Source organism: Trachinotus anak, unplaced genomic scaffold, assembly GCF_046630095.1.
Source record: "Trachinotus anak isolate AG129_WGS33_773 ecotype Australia unplaced genomic scaffold, CSIRO_AGI_Tana_v1 ptg000025l, whole genome shotgun sequence".
NCBI lineage: Eukaryota > Metazoa > Chordata > Actinopteri > Carangiformes > Carangidae > Trachinotus > Trachinotus anak.
The window spans coordinates 13,562,882-13,589,143 of record NW_027273876.1 but is presented as its reverse complement, the minus strand read 5'-3'; the positions used below and the strand labels follow the sequence as shown (position 1 = coordinate 13,589,143).

At 44.8% G+C, this 26,262-nt stretch overlaps 1 protein-coding gene across 2 annotated transcripts in view; it reads right to left on the bottom strand.

Annotated features, from left to right (window-relative positions):
* Nucleotides 1–26,262, bottom strand: part of raraa (retinoic acid receptor, alpha a) — a 142,777-nt gene that overhangs the window by 79,714 nt on the left and 36,801 nt on the right. For both annotated transcript variants that reach the window (XM_071463666.1, XM_071463667.1), the window contains one exon: nt 22,466–22,587. The gene's annotated coding sequence lies outside the window, so the exon portion shown is untranslated. The remainder of the gene's footprint in view (nt 1–22,465; nt 22,588–26,262) is intronic.

Sequence of the window (26,262 nt, the reverse complement as noted above, 5' to 3'; positions counted from 1 at the left end):
AAAGATACACTGGGAAGTGATGTAAAGCCCTATATATTTTAATGCAACGCCCAGAGGCCACAGATGCTGATCTGGGTCTTTCAATGAGGAACTACAACTCACTGGGACACTGGGAGAACCCACAGGCTGGAAATGGGCCACCTCCTTCAACATTATCATTACGGCATCTAGTGTGGGCAACATAAGAGGCTGTTCTGAATGATAAGCGACAACACATTACCATGCACTTACCCCAGCAGCAACTTTGTTTTGATGCAGCCAGATATAATTCTTTTTACTGATGTCACAGCAGATAGAAATGAATATTGTTGCTCCGGCACAACCAGCTTTTCTAATGTTTTTTTTTTTTTTGTGAGACGAGTAGAAGCTTAAGTCAAAAGTAAAAGTTTCTACTCAGTTTCTGATTTAAAAAACTTGTTGAATGGCATGATTGATCTAAATATTTAACTTTCTGCCACTATTGTGCTGAAGCATGTTTGTAAAACATAAAAAATTGAAGATAACTATTCATTTGAAATATTATAGTATAGCCTATTAATTGCAACTGTGGGTAGGAATTTGAGCGTATCACTTCAAAAGTGGTCCCATTAGTTCTTTTCTTACATTCTAAGCATTTTAAATATTGATGAATCCCACAAAACGTCCAAATACAAGTTTACTTTAAGTTGAAATTGAATCTTGACAGCAGAATATGTCATGAATGAGGCCCAGTGTCTGGAGCTGCGAGCACACAAACATTTTCTGATGCATGTAAACAATGTCTGACTGGTGCAGCTGAGGCATTTCAAAACCCCCCCCCCCCACACACACACACACAAGTCACATCAGAGTCTGGCCAGATGCAGAACGTAACTGAGCACCTGCATAATCCCTCTATCAGTAGTAAGGACAAACACTCACACACATGCATGCACACACGCACATACACAATATGAGGCACAAAGATCAGATGCCCACCACTCTGTGCAGAATCAAGGCATAACTTGGGGTCAGTATAATCTGCTGTGAAAACACCAAAGCTGAGCGAAGCTGCTGACATGCGCTCCACATCCTCCTTCCTGTCAATGTACACAAACCAATCGCAATTCTCACAAACAGCTGTGGGTAGGCTGAAATCCGTGCGCACAAGTGTAAACACGCAACATTTCAAAATCACAGATACACACACATAGATGTGTTTATATGTGCATTCGTATATTCACACACACACACACACACACAATATATCCACATATAAACACATAGAACAGACATCTATAATTTTCTATTATTCCATGTCTCCTCATACACACATCTCTTTTCTCCTGATGCCCTTCATACACACACACAAACACACAGCTGCATTCAGGCCAACACACTAATCTCTCCTCCGCGCCTCTGTCAGGGTGCTCTTGAATCTCAGCAGCCTCCCACTGTATGATGTATGTGCTCTATACGATACAGCTGACACACAAGGTCACTGATACAGAGAAGAAGAGAGGGGAGCAGTTGTTTACATAATGCTGTATGGTTGCGGGTCGTCGTTGTAGTATAGATGTCCGCGAGTACTGACAAGACCGTCACATTAATGTGCATGACTACAAACAGTGAAGACGATAAGACACAAAGGGAAAACAGGTGCAACAAGCAGGAATGGGAACTTTCTGCGTGCTGGTGTTACAAGTGCACATAACAAATGAACTCACACACTTGCTAACGGCACAGACAGTTATAACGCTGAAATGTGGACTTAAAACAGACATGGATGGAGTTTAGATATCTAAGACGACGAGGTGCAGCCTATAGAAGTGCATAGGGACCCTGGGGCGTGGAGTCGAGCCATTGATGTACATCTTTACAAAGGGTTTCTAAGAATTCCTCTGCAGCCTTTATAGCTTTATCTGTCTCTTTTACCATTATATGGCAAGCCCATATCTGCCAAATTCATTTCAACATACTCAAGAGCACACAGGCAAGGTGCTGTATAGAGGCCACCTCCTCAGGGAATGCGTGTGATCACTTACAGTGGGAGGAAAAGTAAACAAACAATCTGGGTCACATGATCTTAACTCTGTGTTTGGAGAGTAGCAGGCAGAGAGAAGGAAGGGTCAGAGGTCGTGGGGCACAAGAGAGAGCGTAATTGGATGTGACAGCAAATGCTGAATTAATAATCGGAAAAAGCAGCAAATGGCAGAGTGAGGTCGGGGGAGATGAGCGGACGACACAGTAAACACAGCCACAGGGGATGGCAAATACACAGCGTGACATACGTAGACACTCTGGTGTGTACATAAATAGAGCGACGTGTGTTGGACGTTTGAATGCACACGCACAGGGTTCAAAAGGGTCAGAGAGAGAAAGTAAAACAGACACCAGTTGTTGTCAAGGCTTTGGAAAAAACAGCTATTGACATGATAATAACCACACACACACACACACACACACACACACACACACACACACACACAATGAACAGATGCACACACCAACATTTACACCAACGATCTATGATGTGAGGGCTGCCAGTACGATATATCGCTGTGTCATGAGCGGCTGGTTGTCAGTGGCAGCAGCACTACAACTCAGTGTGTCAATGCTACTGAGTTCAGTGAAGCTAGCCACATGCTTATGTTAATGCTACATGTATCACAGGTGTGTTAGCTGCCAGTAAGAACAGCAAAGCTTCTCACACAGTATAGCCACTGCCTGAGGTCACAAATATTGAAGAACAGTAAACACAATCGCTACAGAGTCGGTCGCGGTCATCACGTTGTTAAACTGTATCTGCTCTTTATAAATGCTGTTCCTCTCTTGAAAATGTCATTCCAGTGTGTTGCACTTGCTGTTTCCAATAACATCACAGTATTTCACCACCTCAGATTGACACAGATGACTTAATTCCACCGTAATAAACATAAAACCCACATGGATTTCTACAGAAACCGCTCCACAGGGACGGCTGCAGGCTGGTAGCCCAGAGTGGATTGAGAGCCCTTTAACGGCACAGAGTGAGCTCCCACTCCAGCCTGTATGGCTGTGCAGCGGTACACATAATGGAAGTCGCTGAGGCACGATGCGTTGAAATTTTTATGAGGACAGCGGCGTGGGTGGATGTATACGTCAGAACAGAGACAGGACATTGCAGGAGTGAATGAGCATATGCGCACGCATGAGTGTGTGCATATTGCATATTCTGAGAGCGAGCGGCGTGCGTCTGCGTGTGTCCGTGCCATTTTATGCACAGTGATGTGCACGTGGGAAGCAGATGCGTGCGTGTATATCAACAAGTGTCTCAGCGAGTGGGTGGTGTGTGCAGTCACGCATATAGCCTGTGTGTGTATGCTTATTTATGTGTGTCCAAGTCGTGTGCTGAACCACATTTGCATGTCATCTTTGAGCCATGAGGGAGTGTCTTACAGTACACTGCATTTACTGTATATTACCAGCTCTGGTGGGACGGGAGTTTGCATAAAAGAGTACACCACATGTGCATCAGGGGGGGGACTTTGACAAGTCACTAACAAGGAACTTCATCTAACAGATGTAAATTATTTAGGACAGGAAGGGTCTTGCAAGGATAGTGAGAAGTTTGGGAGTCAGAGCAGGTCATTAATGGTTTGCACTACCTCACCTATTACCTTTTACTAAATGTTGGTGGAGATGCATTTAAACACACCAGAATTGGAGCAATTCCCAAAACCAGTTTGCTGGAATGAGCAGGCTTTAATAATGTACCCAAAATCATTTAGGGGAAGTTTTTTTTATTTGTAGAAAATTAATGTGTCTGCACATGAAAAAAAGCTGCAATGGCACTAGAGTGCAGTGATACATGGTTTGTTGTTCTCCCCAATGTTACAGGCATGTAAACACAGAGGCTTTTCTGTGCAGAACCTGTGATACATTAACTGAGGTAAAGTCACTGAAGTTTGGTGAGTGAATAATTCAATTGGCTCTGCCCAAACCACCAAGCCAAACTACCACAGCTTTACTGTTAGAGCCTTTTTCCACTGTCGGCTCAACTCAACTCGATTCCCTCTCTTTGGTTTTATCATCGGGCAAAAGTTGTGGATAGCACCTGGTCCTTTTTTTTTGGTGTCACGTCAGCTCACTTGGGACCTCGGCGGAGGCATTTGCATCATACATGCACATGCACTCGCTCTCAAAATGTGCAGCACTGTATGTACACATTGCAAACGGGTACGTGAAAACACTGCAGACACACTTTAGTGCTTGAGATGATGAGACAAAAGCAACTATTTCCAAACAACAATCTAATCGAGTTTGAGATCTAAGGAAACAAAAATAGCTGCTACAATTCCTTTCATCTTTGCAGGATTATTATAAAGCAGAGATTATACCGTATGATGGATTATTTCTTAATCCCTTAGCTTCCTACTCCTCTTCTTTTACATAAGTAAAATGTAACACAAGCGCTCTACTATCTGACCCAACAATACTTCCACTTCAGTGTTCCTTCCACCTGTGTTGCTTCGAAATGGTCGGAATCACAGCGAGTTGAGGGATTGTGCGTGAGCAGGAGGTGGGAGCTACTTTTCCATGACAGCCAGAAAGTGTGGCACAGAAGGGCTAAAGGGTGCTAAGTGCGCATCCAGGGCGGTGAGAATCCTCAGCCATTTTGCCGAGGCCCCCTGCAGGTTGGATCCACTTGTCAGCAAAGCAGGCTGGGTGACATTTCTGCCTCACCTCAGAAAGGTCAGCCTGTAATTATCTCAAATGCCAGCAAGCACTGCACCTGCAGAAAATAAACCCGGGGATGAGCTGTGTGTGTGTCAGGTTAAGATGGTAGCTTTCTTCCTTCACACAAAATGAGCACTGCTGTGGCTGTCCGTGCAGAACTGGACCATCTGCCCACCTGCATGCATGCATGCATATGGGCCCATAAACACACATACACAGGGAAGCCCGACAGATGCACATCCACATACACACACACACACACACACACACACACACACCCACACTAGCTAACTGTGTCAACCAAAGTCAATAAAAGCTACAACTAAAGTTGGCCACCACCCACCCATTAAAATAAAGAGTATTAGATGCAGAGTTTTAAATCCCAGGAACACCAGCAGCTTCTAGGAACATCCCAGTACAAACAGGCTGCCAGCAGTATAGGTAGACAGATTATAGACCTATAGATAGCATCGGGCAGTGCTTCTGCTAAATATGGGTCAGGTACAGTATGACACACAGCACATCACTTTCTGCTTATCAATATCACAAATTAAGAATCATGAATTAGGGGAAGTGTGGGGAGCGCTTGCAAAATGTTGCATTCAGAAAGCCAGATTATTCCCAGTGGAAAAAAAAAAAAAAAAAAAAAAAGCAGGCATATCTGACAGAGCATGACATGCGGCATTTGCTTTCGAGCTAGTCACTGTAGCTATTCAGCTCGGTCAATATTTGCAGGGGGCTATGGTAACAGCAGAGCTCCCACACCCACATAAACACACTGCCCCCGTATGCTTAACGCTCAGCCTCACACACACACAAAAACCAACACACTGCCCAGAAAGTCCCACTCGTGCTCAAAGGAGGTCGGAGAGACAAAGGGCCATAGATCATCAGTGCGGACGGCGTGCGGCGAGCTCCTTGTGTCCAGGTTTTTCCGGCATTTTTCTCTCGTTCTGAGAAAACATGGAGGGCCGGTCCCTATTGTTTACACAGCTGGCTCCATGGAAAGGATTGCTTAATATGAAATATGAAGAGAGTGGAGAGGTGAGAGGGAGAGAGCTGGAAAGAAAAGAGGAAAAGGAGCCAAGCGAGCGGGGTGGGGTGGGAGGGGATAAAAGGCCATCGCAGAGAGGGAGTTAAAGGCTAAATATGCTCTGGATTGGAGGACATAGGAAGTGAGCAATACAGATAGAGTCAGAGAAACGTGTCGGGAGGGGAGGTGGTAAAAACTCCAAAGGAAACAGAGCAGTAAGGAAGAAGAAAGTAATATGGCAACGCTAAGGAAAAGAAGTGTGCACACACAAGGTGCAGGGAGACGAAATGAGAAGCAAAGTGAGAGCAAACAGAACATGGAGCAGAAAGCCCTGAGGTTTCCTGGCGGTGAGGGAGTCATGCCTCCTGCGGTCTGGGGTCTGTAGTGCATATTATTCTTTCCCAACAGTCACACACGGCTTCCACTCCCTCAGTCCTGCCTCGCCAGCCCTCTGGTACTGTCCTGACAGTCTCTTGTTTCCTTAGCTCCTTCACTTACTCCCTTTAATAATTCATCAGACAAAACCTCAGGCTCCGCTTCTTTGATGTGTTATTTGGATTTGTTCTAAAAAAGCAGTGCTGTAGGTTCGTCTGTGTTTTCTCACACACAGGAACACAGAGCCCAGGGATGACTATTGACAGCATCACAATGAAAAGGCTCCAGTTCGCTTTGAAGGGAAGGAGCCAAAGCCTGAAGACTCAAAGGTACCACACAAGCATCACTATATGTTTCACTAAATTCTTCAATACGTGACTTCAATATATGAGAGCGCCATTACGATGACCCAGCTATGAAAATACCTAATTTTCTATAATGTAAGGCTGCAACTTACAATTAATAAATTATTAAGGAATTTTCCTAATTATTTTCTTGATTGATCATTTCATGTCAGGAATACTAAAAAAATGTCCATCACAGTTTCCTGAAGCCCAAATGAACTTATTTAAATTGCTTGTTAAAAACGAAAAATATATTCAGGTTATAACCACACTAATGAACATTATAGAATTAGCAGCTAGCTAACTTTAGCTAACCCGTGTAGCAGTGAACTATGACCAATAAACTGAATCAACAAGTGCTCCAATCTGAACCCTCTGATACGACCAATAGGAGTGTCTCGTTAGATACCGCCTGTACGGCAGCAGGTGTACCTTCATTGTCATGCTTACAATAATAAATAAGCAGTGGAAGGCTCATGGTTTGGTTAAATTTAGGCGGAAAAATACTTGGTTAAGTTTGGGAAAAGTTTTGGTTTGGGTTATAATAAGTACTTTCATAAGATTAGACAACCTTGGTCATCCTGGTTACAATAATAAACACAGTTAAAAAAAAACAGGTACTACTGTTGGTTTCCAGCGGGAAATAAACAGCAGTCTCCAATGCCCAAGTCCTATGATATGCAAACTCATTCACCCAGCCCAACCTCTTTCTAACACAGACTTCCTCCTTTGTCCCCATCATAATTACTACAGCTGCTAGAGGTCGCCTAATAAAAGACGGACAATATGTGGGCCTGTTTTTACCATCTCATCTGAACGCACAAATCCAAGGTTGAACAACACATGCTCGATATCCTTTGTGTCACAAAAAGATATAGTGCTCCTTTATACAACTAAAGGACAGACTCTATTATCAATAATGTGAACTTTGGATAAAAATGTGGATCCCATTCAGAGAGAAAAAAAGCGGAGGCCAAATGTAGTAACTAATCACTGTAAAGCCAGAGAGTCCACTTCTCTGCTAGCTGGTAACAATGATGCACTGTTTTGTGCAAAGAGATGGAGCTGAGTGGGTGTGGGTGTGTGTGTGTGTGTGTGTGTAGTGGCTCCGTCAGTCCACCCCCAGCCCTGTTCCAGTTAGCGGGAGAGGCCCGGCGCAAATGAAATCCATATTTTTGAGCAGGACTCCAACAGACTCAATGCCCCCTACCAGCTGACACACACACACACACACACACACACACACATGCACACACACACACAAACGCAAGACACCTACAGTCAAAACACGTAAGCTGTCATATTCAATATGCATAAACAAAGATGGGTGCACACCTTTACCAGGACATTTACATCACTCTCTATTCTCTTAAGGGAACAGAACACAGCTGGCTCAAGAGGATGTTTCATTTTTCCTCCAGCCAACATACACTAATCAACAATGCATGTGTGTGTGTGTGTGTGTGTGTGTGTGTGTGTATTCACCACTTCAATATGTCTCTTTGTGTGTATGCCTCCCTATAAGGTTGTGTCACCTTTGTGTACCTACTCAGGATATTGGGCTAACAATGTTATGCGAAACACTTCAGCACATTTCAACACAGAAGATCCAATGACACGAGAGCGAATGACGTACTAAAGTGCGGGGCCCCTTCCTGTTTATGCCGCCACTCACTCACTGGAGGATCAAACGAGATCTACTCCTCAGAGCGGGTGCGCCCTCTTAAAAGGTACAGTGCGTGGTTCCTCCAGGCAGCCCATCTGACAATACCAGTATTTTCAAAATACGTAAACAAATAGGGTTTATTAAGATAGATTTTTTTTGCATTAGTAGCTGTTGGGTTATATGTGTGTATTAGGGCTGTGTATTGGCAATACAGGGGCTACAATTCATATATTGCAATATATTGTGATACTGTATGCATGGCGATATATTGTGATTCTTTTAATGTAATTTTAGGAAAAGGGTCATAGCACAAAGGACACACCACCATATATATATAAAATTTGAATAAAAAAGTTTACTTTTTGCAAATCGGAACAGTGGGAGATGCATTTGCATTTATTACAGCCCCTGTAAGTAAAAAAATGTAAAAAAATGAAATAAAAGTGCTTACAGGATTCTATGGCGTAACAAGGTCTCACTGTATTAACCATAACACAGAAGCCTTCACTCTATACAACACTGAGCGGGTGCACATCTTTAAATGTCTCCCACAGGTTGAGAATTTACTTGTGGCCGTGGGTGATGCAGCGTGCAGCCGATGTCCATGCAAGAACTCATGCAATTTGAGTGTAACCCAGGTTATTTTCTGCAGCTACTATTTACAGATGTCCCTTAAACACCTCGCATGCAGACCAGAGGTGGACTAATGTTTGCAGCTCTGTATGCTGAGAGAGCAAGTTAAACTCTTTCGGATTCAGCCATCTGTGGCAATGTTACCAGTCAGCTAAGCTCGATCATGTAGTTGAAGCTCCGAGCAACAATGACCCAATGACTCGACTTCATAACATCACTGAAGGTACCGACAAAACCTCGACAGGTTACTTCCTTGCACAAAATAAAAGCACTTCCTGTCAACATTGTACGTAGTAATACTGAATCTTTACCTTTAGCACGTTACAAAATATGCAGTATTTGTATCATTTCTTCTATAGACTAATTCAAACTAAGAAACATGAACCACACTATTGAGAACCAAACTATTCACAACAGCTAATGCCAATGTTAGCGGCGCATCCTCACACTACTTACTGTATCTGAGTGGAAGAGTCACATACTTACAGTCCCATCAAGCGGTCGGTGTTTAAACACAACACAAAACGAACCACTGTCCGCCACAAACCTTTGCATGTAAAGTATTCATTCAAAATCAGTTGTGTTTTTGAGAATTGATACATAATCACAAAAAATACAAGTGTATTGGTATTTTCTTACACTCCTCGTGTTTGTGTGTGTGTGTGTGTCACTGTGTGCGTGACAACAATTCTGTGCAACAGTGTGTACCTAAACATGTGAGTGAATATGTGTGCACTACTTCCATGATTGTGGAAGTGTGGGTGTGTTTGTATTAAGCATTGTGTGGTGTGTGTGTGTGTGTGTGTGTGTGGGTGTGTGTGTGTGAAGCAAAAAAAGTGGTTTGACTCACCAGCCTGTCAGTGTATTTCCAGAGGGCTTGTTATTGTTTTATTTATAGAAGGCTAAATTCAGTTACTTGAAGGATCTACCATAGTGTGTTTGTAACTGTGTGGACATCTGCATAGTCACAGAGCTTCATCTGCTTTTCACACTGACAGCGACACAGTGAGAAAAGGTTCCATTGCATCAAGAAAGAAACAAGTGGCTCTAAATAGGCCAAGGACAGATACCTATGTGGCCCATTGTTCAAACATGACCTTCACAACACTATTGTCATAGGCTTAGACCTACAACGTGTAAGACATTTGTGGAAAAAACACACAAATACACACAGTTAAGAGCAGCAGGGAACCAGTGAAGACGTGGACTCACCACTAACACGACTTTTGCCTCAGTTATCCTTCACTCAGACCAACAAAAACCTTGTACAACAACTCAAGGGACTACACTGGTGGGGTAAGTTGCTTCAGGTACTGTGAGACATTAAATTCAATCCAATGTCCAGTTTGCTTAGTTTGAAAGTTTATCAGGCACCACTGCACAGAAGTTTGTAAGAGGTCTGTAAAGTTATCACAGTGACTACAATTTTATCTGTCATCATGATGATTGCCAGGTAAACAGTACAGTGTGTTACAAAGAAATGTGCACTTGCATGTATTTGATCGGCTGCCACAGCGTCTCGGCAGACGATGCCCTGTTGTGTTGTGGCAAAAGTTGAGCCCGGTTCAACTTAACAACCCTGCATTGTTGCAGCCAACCCTGTCTCCTAGATTTGACATGTATCTACAACTAAACTGCAACTGCAAAAAGCTTTTGGAGGAAACATATTTACCAGATTATGTTTTCTGTATCAGTATGAGTGTTTTTTTCTGCCAAAATATCTGATCTTGCGGTATAATATTCACTTGTAGTGACTACAGCATTATTCAACAACTGGTTATGTTTAGGCACTCACACCACCTGGTTAAGGTTATAGGGAAAGATCTGGTTCTGGTTCTGGATCTGGTTTAATACAGAACAAGTTCACCTTAACCAAAGAGCTTTTATTGTCTGAACTTATCCACAGAGAGGACTGTGGATGTGAACTCCAGAGTGCCTCTGATCTATCTGTCTATAATTTCTAAGACACATGGTTGTTTTTCACACACCAGCAAAATGGATACAGCTTTCTGCAGTTGATTGCTAAAATGTTAACCAATTTCAGGCTGCTGTTTCATTTGGCTGGATTTGGGCCACTAATGGGTAGCTTTGATTTCCCTCTTTTTCTTATTTTTTTTTTTACTAACATAACTAATAAAAATGATAATAAATTAAGGATGAAAAAGAGAATCCCTCAACAACATCAACATCTGTTATGACACCGTTTTGATATTCCACTGATATTGACTCTCTACACTATCGCTGTGTCTCTGGATATTAGTTAATACCTTTGTATCTACCTCATAGGCCTCAGACTACATTTGATATCTAACTCTTTAGCTGACAAACTCAGCAGCTGCAGTCACTGACACTGTTCACTTTGAGGGTCAAAGCTTTAGTGCCATTTGTAGAAATGTGGGAACGTGAGCGACAACATGTTAGAATGGACCAGTCTTGGTGGAGTGCAGCAACTCGCAGTGTATAATGGTTGTACCCACATGTCAATATGGGGTGAAATTTCCATGTCAGCTGGGTGCTGCAGCGTGTGATCGTCAGCCAACCACCAGCGTGGGCACATCAGATGACAGCATTACCCAGTTGCTGCTGCTCATTGTGGTCCCGGTCTGCATTTAACATCCCTTAGCAAAGCACGCTTCACTCTGCATGTCATTCTTCCCCCTGGAGGAGAAACGCTTATTTCCATAGCTCACCACTGGTGCCATCAACGTGACACGCACGCCAACAGGAGCAGTATGTGGGGCACAGCGAGATCACTCAGACTGCTGCCTGCTGCTATGTGTGTGTGTGTGTGTGTATATTCATGTGTGTTTGTGCTTATATGAAACAGCAGCAGAGTGGAGGCAAGGGTTTGTGGGTCAGGGCAGACAGAGATGAACACAACAGAGTGATGGTCAACATGCTATGACCTCTCTAGGACACACACGTAAGCTAATGTACATTGTGTGTGTATGAGATTGAGCTGCCAGAGAATGCCCAAAGGTCACCGTACTTCACTAAAGCTGTGAGATTAGCACAGCCAAACGCACACACTAATACGTATGCATATAAATCTGGCATCTGGAAGCGTGCAAGACAATGTATAAATGTAAAAACAACAGCTGGATTCATCTGCATCCTGCTTAATAACAGGGTTCATGACCGGGATGACCTTATAAATGTGTACGTGTGTGTGTGTGTGTGTGTGTGCTAGCTTCATCTTAAATCAAGCATACAAGAAAAAGAGAGAATTTGAAAGACACAAAGTGAGAGATGGTGGTAAAAACTAAAAAAAAAAATGGAGAGAAAGGAAAATAACCTCCCCAGAGAAAGAAGGAGAGAAAGCAAACAAGAGCAAAAACTGTGATACTCATCTTCTCCACTGCTTCTGCCCTCCATATTCTCTCTCTCCCTCTCTTTTCAGGCACACGCTCTCATATACACACTCTGAGGAACAAATATCAAGCATAAGCCTCCCTTCTCTTCCCTTGCCCGCTCTCCAGGAGTCATAAAACTCACATTTAAAAATGCATGGGCTCCATAAGCTGCCAGGCCTATCTATTAACTGTGTTATAGTGTAGCTGGCTATAGGTGCTGACGGCAGCCAGGGAATGCTGCTTTCCATTAGGGGAGAGAGAGAGAGAGAAGAGGAGCAGGAGGAGGAGGAGGAGGAGGAGGCAAGGCGATGAGGGATGAGGGGAAAGACAGAATTTACTCATTTTTCTTTCTCCCATGGCACTGCAATCTGATGCCTGGGTGTTTGGGCATGTGTGAGAGGGGGGAGGCAGTGACTTCAACATGTAAGCCTGCATAAGTTTAAATGTAGAAATGTACGTGCAAGATTTGCGCACGTGTGTGTGTGTGTGTGTGTGTGTGTGAGAGAGAGCCTGTGGCTGAGGCGAAAAGTAATTGTTTCGACTGTTTTCTGGGAGATTTTCCCCAGAGTCCTCAGGCGCTCACCAGATGACTATTGATTGGTTAATTGATTGATTGGCATCTGGCCGACAGTGAGTCAACAACATCATCACTCTTCATGTGGGCCCAGCCGTGCCCCTCCCCACTCCACTCTCTGCCAGGCTTGCTTATCACGATGCTTTACAATATTCAAACAGTGAGGAATTCAAGAAGCAGCTGCATTTCTCAGACAAACTCCTCAATAATAATCCAGGACCTTGAATGATGTTTGTACATTCATCCTAGTGATAGGTTTACATGCTTTTTAATTCCACCCTCTGCTACTATTTTCTCACTGAAATATAGTTTTTATCTCCGTCTTTTGCAGCAAGGCTACCTGCCAGTTTGTGCTGGTTTAGTCATCGAACACACAAGCACAACACCGGGACTTTCATAAAAAACTAAAAACTAAATGTGACTATTGAGCATGAAAACAGAAAATGGCTCTACCTGACTGCTTTCATTTATCTGTGCAACCCTCCTCACCTCAAGCGTCCTTGAGCAAGACACTAAACATCAACCTGCACTTGATAAGAGCATCTGCTTAATGTCTTTGAATTAAAATGTAAATGAGGTTGCAATGGTTTGGGTTAGACTTCGACATGCCAGTGTGCATTTCTTCTTAATGGTATTTTTTCCTCTACTCAGCCCCAACTCACTGTGTGAGTCAAACGCAGACTATGAAAATGAATGAGCTCGCGCCTAAAGCAGCGGTGACACTTAGGAACACAGCTCCTGTCCCTTTAATGGACCATATAGACAATGTCTGAGGTATTTCAATTAACAGACAATGGGATGACATGAAATCATGATATATAGGAAGGGTTGAGAGACACGTGAGAATGAGGCGGTTACAGCAGCACCTTTCCCTTTAGTGGACCCTCGCAGACAATAGGAGCTAATAGGAAATGTAAAATTATGATGTAGGCGCTGTCTAAAGGGGTGAGTGACACCTGGGAGTGAAGCTGTTACATCTTAATGCACTGCTGCCACCAGGATGAATCAGCTCCGCGTTCAGGGGGGTGGAAACCATCTGAAGGCCGCTAATAGCAGCCGCTGTCAGTCTCACATTAACCTTGAGAACAGCCAGGGGACTGTGTTAGCCCTGCTGACCTCTCTTTTTCACACACACACGCATGCACACAACCCCCATTATGACCACATGTATGACTGAAGGGTGACTGTGTGAGTGTGTGTGTGTGTGTGTCTATCCCTCTTCCTGTGTCTTATAAGCGCCATCAGTAGGATTAAATCAGTCCATCACAGGCTGCTGTAACACCATATAGGCTGTCTGGGCTGAAGTGAAATCACCTAAACCTTTCTGGTTGCCCCCAGGGTTAGGGTCCATGTAGGCCAGTAATAGCACTCCCTAAACTAATTTTGTGTACACAGATGTGCATACGCGTGTACATATGTGCTCTTTGGCTCAGGATGGAACAACAGCCACACAAAAAGCCACGCTGCTGTGTGTTTATGTAAGTTTGACAAGATAAACAGATTTTAAAAAATCAGTACGCAGTGATTTCCATCAGGTCCTAAACCAAATCTCATTTATCCTACCAACATTTTTATTCAGTTCAGACTGTACATATTTATCTACTAAACAACCTCCAACAACTCTCTGCTACTCACATCTACGGGAAATATACACAACAAATTCATTTATTGTAGTACAAACTGCAAAAATCTAAAACAAATGTTATCAATATCAACCTGGCATTTTGGAACTTCAGGGAAAGCTGGTTGTGTTTTGCTGTTTGGCCTGACCGACGACCAAGGATCATGTGCTGAGGGACGGCTAGGCAGGGCGATGCCCACGTGTTTTCAGTCAGCTCTCCCTGGCAGGAGGAGAGACAGAACATGGAGGATAAAGTGAGAGGGGCTTAGAGAAAGACCGAGAATGAGCAGGAAAACAAAGAAGCATTTTTAAAATGAAACTGTCGGGATGGCTCCCTGGGAATGAATGAAAACATGATCAAACACAGCGCTGACCTAATTTTTCTGCCACCCATCGCTGAGACGCAGGGAGAAGAGAGATCCAAGAAGATCAACACTCGAGAGAATGCGCTGAAATCCAGGAGGCTAGCATTTTATATTTCCACGGAGGAGGCGTCCTGCAGAGGTGGTGGAGGGTTTCTGGTGGTAGCAAACCCAACCCTACACCTAAACTATTTGACACTCCCCCGGTGAAAATTGAAACACTCCCTTATTGGGCTAAAACCAAATTTTTGGCATGTTTCTAATCTGTTGCACATTCACAATATATATATAAAGCCCATTCAAAATCGAATAAAAATGGAATGAAATTACCATCTAATAATCAATAGCCCCAGAGGACAGCAAACTAATACTGTGAGTGGCTCTGCACCATGTGAAAGGCAGTTCGATCAGTCATAGTCTGGACAGCTCCGGTGCTGAAATGAAGCTAGTAAACACAGCAGATGTGAGCACAAACATAAAAAACAATGGTAATGAGATTATATTATTTTTAATAGCAACTCTTTTAATGCAAAGAAGGCAAGAAGCAGTCTGGCATGGGAAATAAAATGGTATGATGAACATGTGTTTGTATGTTTCGTTCCTAAAACGTCCTGTTTTCATTTTCCATTATATTTTTGCATAGTTTCTGGAGAGGTTTTCCCTCCAGGAGGTTTCTGTGGAGCTATTGTGGTCATACGCTGTCAATGCTGACTGATGATAGGAAAAGGGAAATGAATGGCGATGTCACGTGTTAAAGTCTTACGGTTTGTTGTCCCATCGCAGACTGACTTTGTAGCTTCATAGTAACGTCACCCTGTCCTTTTCTCCTGATGACGATGCTGGACATTTTTGTCACTTAACATATGTCATTTATTTGCATTTGCTGAAATGACTGATGTTGTTTTTCTTTCTCCTTTCAAACTGCTTCTCCTCTCTAACCCCCTTGGGTCCATTGCTGAATGTAATTGCCAACCCCTGTCGTCTACGTTCCCATCTGACTGTCCTAGCCAACACTGGACTTATGACGGTGCAGAAAGCTTTTAAAGGGCTAACATTTGTGCTTGAGTGGCCAGAACATTGTGTGCAGCTCTGCCTGTTTCCAGTCCACTCGTACTGCTGCTGTGCTACAGCTACTGGACTGGAGGGATATTTATAGAAAGCTGTTGACAATATCACATCCCCAAACGGGTGTAATCGTATTATGCTGGAGGTGCTAAAAGCCTTGAGATGGGAAAGAACGTCACTGGAGGAAACAGACTGAGGCACACAAGCACCACACCACATGCTCCCAGTGAGTCTTGAGAGCAAGAGGCTTAGAAGCAGAGTGGGAGGAGCAGATAAAGAGAGTCATACATACAAACTCAGCAAGTGGGGGGGTAAAAGAGTTGGTGAAGGGAGAGAGAACCACAAGGAGGTGGGTTCCTGACAAGTCAAGAGATGACAAGGAAGGATGGGATGTCGATGAAGGTGTTGGTTACGAGCACAAGGTTTTGCTGTTGGAGGGTGTGGTGGAGGTGGCTCAGGTTGGGGGCTCGATCGTTTTGACGGAGTTGGGTATCGGCAGCTTTGAAGGTTCAAGCCGACCACGGCGATGATAGATGAAAGACTGAACTTTAATCAGAATGGCGCCTGGAGCATTTTCAGGGAGGTAAACAGGTTAATCAGTCAAGCCCTCCCTCCATCCTCCCTCTTATTCTCCCCTACTCTTTCCTCAGCACATGACCACTTCTGACACTAGCACGCCATTCGTCTCTTTAACATCAGCACCTCACCCTGCGCCTGCCCTCCCTCCACCATATACCCTTCATTTTTTCCCCTACCCCACTTCACATCTCTGCAACCAGTGAGGGGAATAGACAAACCCCCCTCCCCTAAAGCCCATACCATCAGGCATATCCCACTATCATATGAAGGGGAACTTGAACATCAAAGCACTCCGTCAGCCCATTTAATATCTCACGGCATCATCCACCATATAACTATGAGGTGGGAGGAGAGCATTCAGCAAAGGGAGGCTATTCATATGCTCTTGGTTTCTTGCGTTATTGCCCCTCCACTAGTCTGTATCATGGGAGGTAGATAATCTATGATCGCTCCATATCTTTAAAAAAACCTTCAAACATACCGTGCTGAAATCAAACTCCAGTGAGGCAAAGGCAGGAGGGAAAATAGTAGAGAGAGCAGCCAAGCATTATCCATTGTTCCCACTGCCCCAAGGGTTTATTTATTAAAATGGCCCTGTCTTACTGCCTCTCCAAGAAACCGCCAGGCATATTGGCCTGCATAAAAATTTGTGCAACATGCTGAACAGAGCCAAATTACTGCACGCCTGACCACCGGACATTTTAAACAAGCTGCAATTGTAAAAAAAAAAAAAAGGAAACCAGGAACTAAGAATTCCCACGAGTTTACGGCCCAAGCCACATTCCATGTTTTCGTCATCCGTCTTCATCCATACAAACCTCCCCCTCTCTCTCTTTCTTTCTCTCTCTCTCTCTCTCTCTCTCTCTCTCTCCCCAAGAAAAATAAACAATCAACTCTAACAAACCACTTTGGCCAGCCGAGTGTGAACCTTACAAAGTTTTAACAGCTCCTGTGGAAAGAGGCCACGTCCAATCTGAAATTACCCACACCAGCTCTCCAACCACACTGCATTTAGGCAGTTGTTGGGACTCCGGAGGCAAGATTATATTTTGTTGTCTGGGATTTCAACCACAGACTTTGGTGAGCAATCAACAAGGGCCGCCTCTCGCCAAGATAAACTTCACAGGCGGTTGCCACTCATTTGCCGGCTCGGCTGCTCGGCTCTGCCGCATTGTTGCTGTTGAGCATCAAAGTGGATGCTCACTAGTTTTGAAGTGCAGATTAGGTTTGAAATAAATGCTCCTCCTGTTCACATTTGTCCAGGATATTGCAAAAGGACACTGATTGTGCAATCTGAGTTAGGAAACACATTTTACAGGGGGCCTTGAAGGGGAACAGAGGAGGGAATGCTTATTTGGGGACTGTGTACATGCTTAATGCTGGGAACTCTCCCAGCGCATTTGTGTTATTACCTCCTCCTACCCACCTCCCCTTTTGTTACAGAAGGAATTCAGGATGTTCGCTTGTTTAATGATGTGAGCATCCGTGCTGTGGTTTGAACTATATACACCAGCACCTCAGAGGGAGAAAAATGTTAATGAAGCTATTAATGATAGATCAGTGCATAACTCAAGGTGGCAGAGAGAGAGGAGGAGGACAAGTCGGCAGCGTCGTCTTGGAAAAAAAACAAAAAAACAAAAAAAAAACACAGCACGAGTAGAGAGCTGTGTGGGAGTTAAGAGAAAAGGGGACTGAAAAGTGCCGGAAGACAGTTGCTCTGTTGTTGGGGAATAGGAGCTGGATAGCTGGCTACACACACCCACACACACAAGTACGCGCAGGGAAATGTGCGACTGTGCAGATGAGCCAAAAAGCACGCGCTCATGTACGCACCTCCGCACGCACAGACTTATTAAGTACACGCGTGCACACATGATGAGCCGAACTCCCAAAGGGTCGGAAACCTCATGCGAGTTTACGCCATCAGAACCGTTCTCAGGGGATTGTATAACAGTCGGAATATCAAATGCTACACACAGCTCCGTAGTCATCTGCTACCACTGGATTAGCACTGCCTAACCCACCCCCACCCCCACCCCCACTCTATTAGCTACCTCTTGTTTTTCCCCAAAGCCTCTCCACTTCCCTGAATTCAGCACTCATGATGTTTTTCTGTCTGTTTTTGTCCCTCTTATGGGAGCAGTGGTCAGAGGAAGTTGGCGATTCAGTGAGGACGCTCATTTGCTCATGCAAGACTTATGAAATCTCAGTTTCCTGTGCCTCATACAACCTCACGTCCACCCACACAGGCACTGATTTTATTTTGACATCTTTGCTGCAGACCACTCATTGCTGCAGCGCTTCCTCACTGCACAGCATAAAGATCAGTAACAGAGCATCTTGTGCCACAGAAGCCATCACTGTCTGCCTCTTTTATCTATTTGAAGCGGGCTGTTGTTAACGAAACAGAAAGCAACAATGCATTCATTTATAACAAACTAAAACTCAAACCTCAGACAGCCAGCTGCAAAATAAATATAACTATATAAGTGGGTTTGCTTGGTATAATTTACTGGAATTTCCAATATTGTAAAACATTCTGACAGCTACATGGAATAATACAAAGTCTGGCAGCGGGACAAGGTGCTGAACACCAACATGCATTGGCCATGTCCTGAAAAGTGTCCTGGAAATCTCCACGGCCCAATAATGCATGGCAAACGGAGCCTGTCAAGAGTGGCAGCCCAGCTGAAAGTGATTTGGTGGGATGGAGAGAAAAAGCAGGGGAGACAAAGAGAGAGAGAGAGAGAAACAGAGAGAGGAAAAGAGGAATAGAAGGAAAGAGAGATGGAGGTAAAAGGAGACAGTCATCGGCCCTGTTGTCCCATCTCTCTGTCGGTTGAGATGAATTTGTCCTGACAGCACAGGAGTGACTCAGACAACACCTCCCGACCCATCTGCACATAAACACACGCACATACAGACATGGGCAAGAAAGAGGAGAAAGGGAGCAAATGAGGGTGTGAGTAAAGATAAATAACCAACTCAGTGGAGTTAAACGGGGACAGAAACTGACTCAGGAGTGCCTGAGAAAAACTGGAGAAGAGAGAAAAGAGAGAAAAAACAGGAACAGATGAAGACGCAAGAGAGCATGAACAATGATGGAGAAAATGAGGAACAATTTGAAAAGAGAGAATGAGAAATGGGGAAAAGAAGAGAAAGAGGGGAGGAAAGAGAGAGGACGTGATGGAGGGAGAGAGAGAGAGAGAGCGAAAGACACACCTTGTCAAAAAGATGGAGTGAGCGGAGGAGAAAATGAACCGGAAGACAGAAACAGAGAGGCATGCAGAGAATGAATGAAGATCGAGAGCGTGAGGGGAAGATGAGAGGAGGCCTTATTTTCCTCCATCTCAATTTGCACAAAACTTTCATTACCACCAATTTGGGCCCGGAGCCGTAGGCTGGACCATTAGGCGAGCCCAGCATCAATCAGCCTAATCTCCCTCCCAGGCCGCTAAATTACAGCGCCCAGTTGCTTATTAAAATTTGTCGCCCGTCTCCCAACACCCGGCACTGCTGGAGATTAGACATGGGCCCCCAGACAAATCTGTTCCAGAGAAGAAGAAAAAGAGGAGGAGGAGGAGGGAGGGAGGGAGGGAGTGAGGGAAGGAAGGAAAGGATGTACAGGGACAGTAGGAGCGGGAAAAAAAAAAGAGAAATGCGCTTGCTGAGATGGAGCGGATCAGAGTGGGTTTGATTTATACACTCCTGTAGATCTGGCCTGCGCACACACACATACACACACACGCACACACACACACACACACACACACACACACACACCCCTACCTTCTCTGTATTTCAACCTCTCTTCACACACTCATACATCCCAATACATCCCATATACACTTGCACTCCCACCCCCCACCCCCAAAATGCAGTTTTCCAATCCTGTCAGCACTCCCAACACACACACACACACACACACACACACACACACTTGTGTAGAGAATGTGGGGTTTGCGACACCTCCCATTGCACACTCAATCAAACCGGCGGCCAGATAAGACGCATGATGAATGGTGTAATTGAAGGCGGCGGCAGGGTAATGCTGTATCGCTCTGGGTTTGGGGGGGCGGGGGGGGAGTGGCGAGTGGGTGATTAGCCTGTAGGATTTATTGTTATTGCCTGTCTTATTAAAAAATACTAAGACTGTCTGCCTCGCCTACTGTAGCTCACCTCCAGCGACAGAGCATATAGGGCCCTACACTTCTGGATGGATGAGCAGCAGGATTGCACCTATGCGGATTCGGATGGGGGTGTTATTGTGCTCATATCACAGAAATCTGGCTCAGCTAGGCGTGTGGGATGCAGGGAGAAAACCTGAATGCAGAGCTACTCTACATACCCACAAAAAGAAACCCCACATTAATTCACACCCAGGAGATCCCCCCCCCTCACTCTTCTTCCTCTCTGGAAGGAGGGGGTGGCACTTCTCTTTGCTCACTTCAGGCATCAAAAGCAATTCAGACACAGAGAGAGAGAGAAATAGAGAAAAGGAGTAGATAGAGTGACGGTGGTGAGTGCTCGCCTGTAGGTCAGTGGGTAAAGGAGGGAAAAGAGGCAATTCCACTTCAGGCTGGTGTGCACTCAACAGATCAAACACTCGCCTTTCACGAATCAAAAGCTAGCAAAGGTCCTTGACAAGAGGGAGCTAGACAGTGCACTTAACAGCCACGCTGACAACACACACACACACCGCTCTGCCTCCGCTGAGAGAGCATGTGCAGAGGGATTTCTCCTCTGACTGTCCACGCCGTCTGATGACCCTAATTTGCAGCGGTTCACTGTTCGCTGGGGCCTGATCTGCCTAAATGGATCATGACTTGTGGCACATGAGGAGATCGTTTCAATTTGCGAGACTCAGGATGTCGTTGTTGCTTTTCTTGATAGTTACTCTAGCACAGTGGTTCTCAAAGTTTTTCACATCAACTGCCCCTGAGCTGACATAAATTAGACCACGGACCCGCCATTTGGTAAGATTTTGTCCACAGGGTCTCCCATCTGATTGCTGCAGTTAGCTCACTCATTCATACATCACACTCATACACTGAAGGGTCAGTCATCAGGGGCGACGTGGGGTTCAGTATCTTGCCCAAGGACGCTTCAACGCGCGGCCTCGAACCACCAACCTTCTAATTGGTAGACGACCCGCTCTGCCTCCTGAGCCACAGAAAGTGTTTGAAACGTGGTCATATATTCTGTCATTGTGTTACTTATGGATGGAATTATAGTGAAAATTAATGATTCCCATTATTGCTGGGGGCCCCGGGAACCCCCTCAAGCACTCTTAGGAGCCCCCAGACCAGCACGTTCTTAATCTTGGAGAACCAATTATCATCAGATTGAGGAAGAAAATCAGCGGTAATTTTGTGTGAGTTCCCTCTTTAATGCCAAGATTAACCTGTGAGGTGTCACACCAGACAAAACTAAGCAGCGTCCTGCAGGCACCGTGCTGCAAAGAGCGTTCAAGATAACGTACATGACGTAATGGGTGATGGTGTTGAAATGACAAACTGACAAAATAAATCTGAGGACATTACATTTGGCTCTTGGAAACTGTGATGGGGATTTTTCATTACGAAATATAGTGTTAAAGTGATGGGTTAACTAACTTGTATTGCAGCAATGGCCGGGTCTCTCTGCTCAGCTGACAGTGAGACAAAGCTCATGTGAGCGGCCTCACGTCTATGGTTTGTCCATGACACACAAAGCAGTGAAAACCCCACACTAATCCTTCAGTCCGTGCAGACACACACACACACACACACACACTGCATCTGCTTTACACACCTAACCAAACCAGTGAAAGTGCAGCAACTATAAGTAGTGCGGTTGTACAGAGCGTGTCCACTGTCAACACACACTGACATGGTAACCAGCTCAGGGAAAACCAGACATGTACACACTGCGGTCTCAGACAAAGCTCATTCAGCTGCTATAAATAGAGGAGGCATTGCAGTTGCTTTGTCTGGAAGTTTAATTAGCACAGCACCTAGAGTATTCAAAGATAGACGCATTGGCAGTGGCGAGGGGACGTGAGCCAAAACTGCTCCGGCCTGGCCACGCTTTATGATATATAAATCTCCGTGTATTACATTTACTGCTGTTGCAGGGTGTGTGTATGATTTATAAAATGAGTTCAGCCCAGGATCTACTGCTGCATATAGAAAGTGTGTCTACCTCTGTTGGTCGCCAGCAGCCCTGTGTGTTGCTGTTCAGACTGATTGAGTGGTGTGCTGCTCGGCCAACTGGGCTTCCGGCTGGTGGACTGCCCGCATCGATTGCTCGGACGAGCCCTTCTTCTGGAGCACGGGAAGAAAAAAATAGAGAGAGAGAGAGAGAGAGATTGAGAGAGGAGGAGAGTGGAAATGAACGGTGTAAAAATAGAGAAAGAGAGAGAGAGAGAGAGAGAGGGATGGAGGGGGAGAGAAAACAGAAAAACATTAGCTTAAATGAAAGTTTATTAGCTGTATCAGTCAGTCAGTGGGTGGGGTGGGGGTTTTGCCCCAGGCCTACCATCCTTCCTCTCTATCTATTCCCCCCCCCCTTCACCCACTCCTTCTGCTTGTGTGTGTGTGTGTTTGTAAGGGGAGGGGTTTGGAGGGGGTGTGGGGGGGGGGGCATGACGGGAAAACATTAGGTTGTTGGCGAGTCGCCTGTACACCAGCCAGTAATTGGCTTGGGTAATGGTCATGTCCAGACAAATGGTGTAGGCCCTAACCGTGTTACGAGCAACCAACTGCTCCGCCTGTACTCACAGTATAAGAGCCAGCGCTGCCCGGATACCGAGCGGCTGTGTATGTGTTTGTGTACAAGACTTACAAAACATGTGATTTACTGGGGCACAGCGGATTTTATTTATTTATTTTTATTTTTTTACCCCACGTACAACTTCTGTGTCCTGCATGGCCTGTACGAGTGATTCATGACTTGCTTGTGTCCTGAGTGGGAGACTGCGCTGTGATAAGGAGGAAAAAGATGGCAGCACGAGCCCCGCTCACCTCGAGGGGCAAACCGACATCTGCCGGCATCCTCCAAACAAGTGACAGATATGAGAGAGAGAGAAAGAAAGAAAGAAAGAAAGAAAGAAAGAAAGAAAACAAGAAAGAAAGAATGAAAGAAAGCGAGAGGGAGGGGGGGGTGACAAAAGAGAGGGAGTAAGAGGATAAGTTTCATTTTTCATCCGTCCCTCCCTCTGCTCTGCATCACTTCGCCTTCTGTCTGACGGCAAGCTGAGCCACTAATGTCCATTGTGTCTGGATGGGCTGCAAACGCACACGTGTGTGTGTGTGCATGTGTGCGTGCCCGTGTGTGTATTTGTCTGTCCCTCTGTTGATGTCTTACGAGAGAGAATGAGATGTATATGCACCTACAGCAGATATGCGAGCTAAATAACGTGCATGTCATTTTGAGTGCATGTGTTTGTGTGCGTGTGTTTGAGTGTGTGTGTGTGTTGTGGCAGCCCCTCAGCCATCCAGCTATCATCTCCCGCCAGACAGGCCCCACCAAGCCGACCCAGCTGGATAATGAGATCCATTATGATTTACGTGCCAAGAGGACAGCCAGACAGAACAAAGACATGTATACACACACACACACACAGCTGGGTGTACATGTGAGTGTGTGTGTATGTGCGTGGGCTCTCTATCTCTTACTGTATGTGCTGATGTGTGCTGCCACTGTTTCATATTTCTGTTCTTTTCCATCCTTTTTTTCAGTGTGTGTGTGTGTGTGTGTGTGTTAGCTATGTTAATTGCCTGTAGGGCATCCTGCAGTGGGTCCTCTTTCTGTTTGTAACTGGAGAACTCAGACCATTTCTCTCTCTCTCTCTCCATCTTTCTGTCTCACACACTTTCTTTCCTTGCTCCTCTGCCTCTGTCCCGAAATAGCAAACTCAGTGAAAGATTGAGAGTCCCAAGTACAGCAACCTCTCTCTCTCTCTCTCTCTCTGTCTCTCTCTCTCTTTCTCTCTCTCTCCCTGCCCCAGGGTCTTGCAGGCAGAAAACGAAAGGTGAAGATTACAGTTTGTGCTGCATCAAAAAAAGGAGACCACACAACCTCACCCTGATTGATCAGTGCCTCTGCAGCCACTGTAGCTAGCCCGGCTTTTGTTCCAAGGTATCTGTGTGTGCATGTGTACGCGTGTGTGTGTGTGTGTGTGTGTGTGTGTGCGCACTGGGATTTGTTAGTGGAGAGCTGGAGTAACTGTCAAACACATTTTGGAAAAGGTGGAACTATTCCTTCATTGCACTTTTTTGGAGCGGGGGTGGGGACGGTGTGTCAGGACAGTTCAGGGCAGGAAGGGGCCGTGGGTGCCAGGTTCACTTTTATAAAAACTGAACAATTGAATGGTACATTCATTCATGGATGTATGCTAGGAGCAACTTTCATACCAAGGACATTATACAGACATTTAAATTATTATTTGACTTTGGTATTAGCGTTTGAATGGTATTACAACACATAGCAAAACAAAGCAGTAAAATAGAAACAGGTCCCAATGCGAGTTGTAAGGACTGATTTGGATTGATTGACAGGGGGTCTGAAGGACGGGAGGCATTGTGGCTTTTCTGTATTTCAGTTATTCTGTCTGTTCAGTCATAGCTGCAGGTCTTCACACTAATGAACAGCTTCTCTCCTCTCTTCTTGACCGACAGTCTAAAACATTAAGACACCATGGTGATCGAAGAGAGAGAAAGGCAGCAAATCCTTTCATTACAGAGGCTGATATTTTTGTTCAATAAATTATTACAATGAATTAATTATAACAATACTATAGGTTAAAGCCTGATATATGGCTGGACCATGTCTGCATTCTGCCTCATGTCAGCTGGTTTTAGTCCTTTTATCTTTTTGCTTCTCTGCTTTTGTCTGTGCTCACATATACAGTATGTTAATAAACGCAAATTCCTAATAAAGCTGTTCTCATTTACATGTTTTTCTATTTCTGTTGTTGGACGATGGAGTGAGTCTGAAATAATGGCTGAAACGAGGCCCATGAAGACTACATCAGCAGTCAGCAGCCAGTTTCAAGCCATTTCCAAGCTGCTGCACCATCGTCTCACAAAATCATTGAACACTTAAGTTAAAGACGACAACTGTGCTGTGATTTTGATTATATCTACGTGTAAAATGATCACTGTGAGAGAAGGTTAGAGGCTCATTCATGCCAGCTGCCATGCCATCCAGCATAGACTCACGGCGACTCGCTTCTGCAGAAAGTAGCTAAGGTAAAGTTTTGTCCAAAAAGTCACTAGATTTGTCTCTAGGTCCTTTGTTTTATTTTGAAAAAAAGTTGCTAAATATGTCTGAAAAGTTGGTAAATTTAGTGACGAAGGTGCCAAGTTAACAAGACAGCTTGTCTGTGCCAAATCATTTTGAAAGAGCAGCAGCCAGTGGGGAAAATCCAACACTCAGCTCACTGACTGGTGTATCACTCAGTCAGTCAGTCAGTCAGCGACATTAGCGTTTATAGGGCAGGCAACTAAATATGGTTAAATTCTCTGTCGCTCGACTGATGAATTAATCTACTCACTGTTTCAGCTCAGCATGTATTTGAAGATGGTTACTGTGGTATTTTGTCAGAACTACAGTAAAAGGAGCCAAAGAAACTGCCATTGTGAAATGGACGCACACAGGCAAAACACAAACACACATGCAATCCACTTTCACAAGATTGCAAAATCTAAAATTAATCGTAAAAATATTTTCCATTTCTTTCTCTCTACCCCACCCCCCACCCCAACCCACACACACACACACACACACATACATACACACACACACACACAGCAGCCCTGCCCACTCTCCCTTGAGTGCAGGACACAGAAAACAATGACGGGATTCTCTGCTGTTCCTGCTTTATGAGGTATTCAAGTGACGCCAGCTCAATTAGAGGCCTAAATGCCAAGATCCAGGCTGGGGAGAGATGAACAGAGATTAAAAGAGAAACAGACAGAGAGAGGGACGACGAGGAC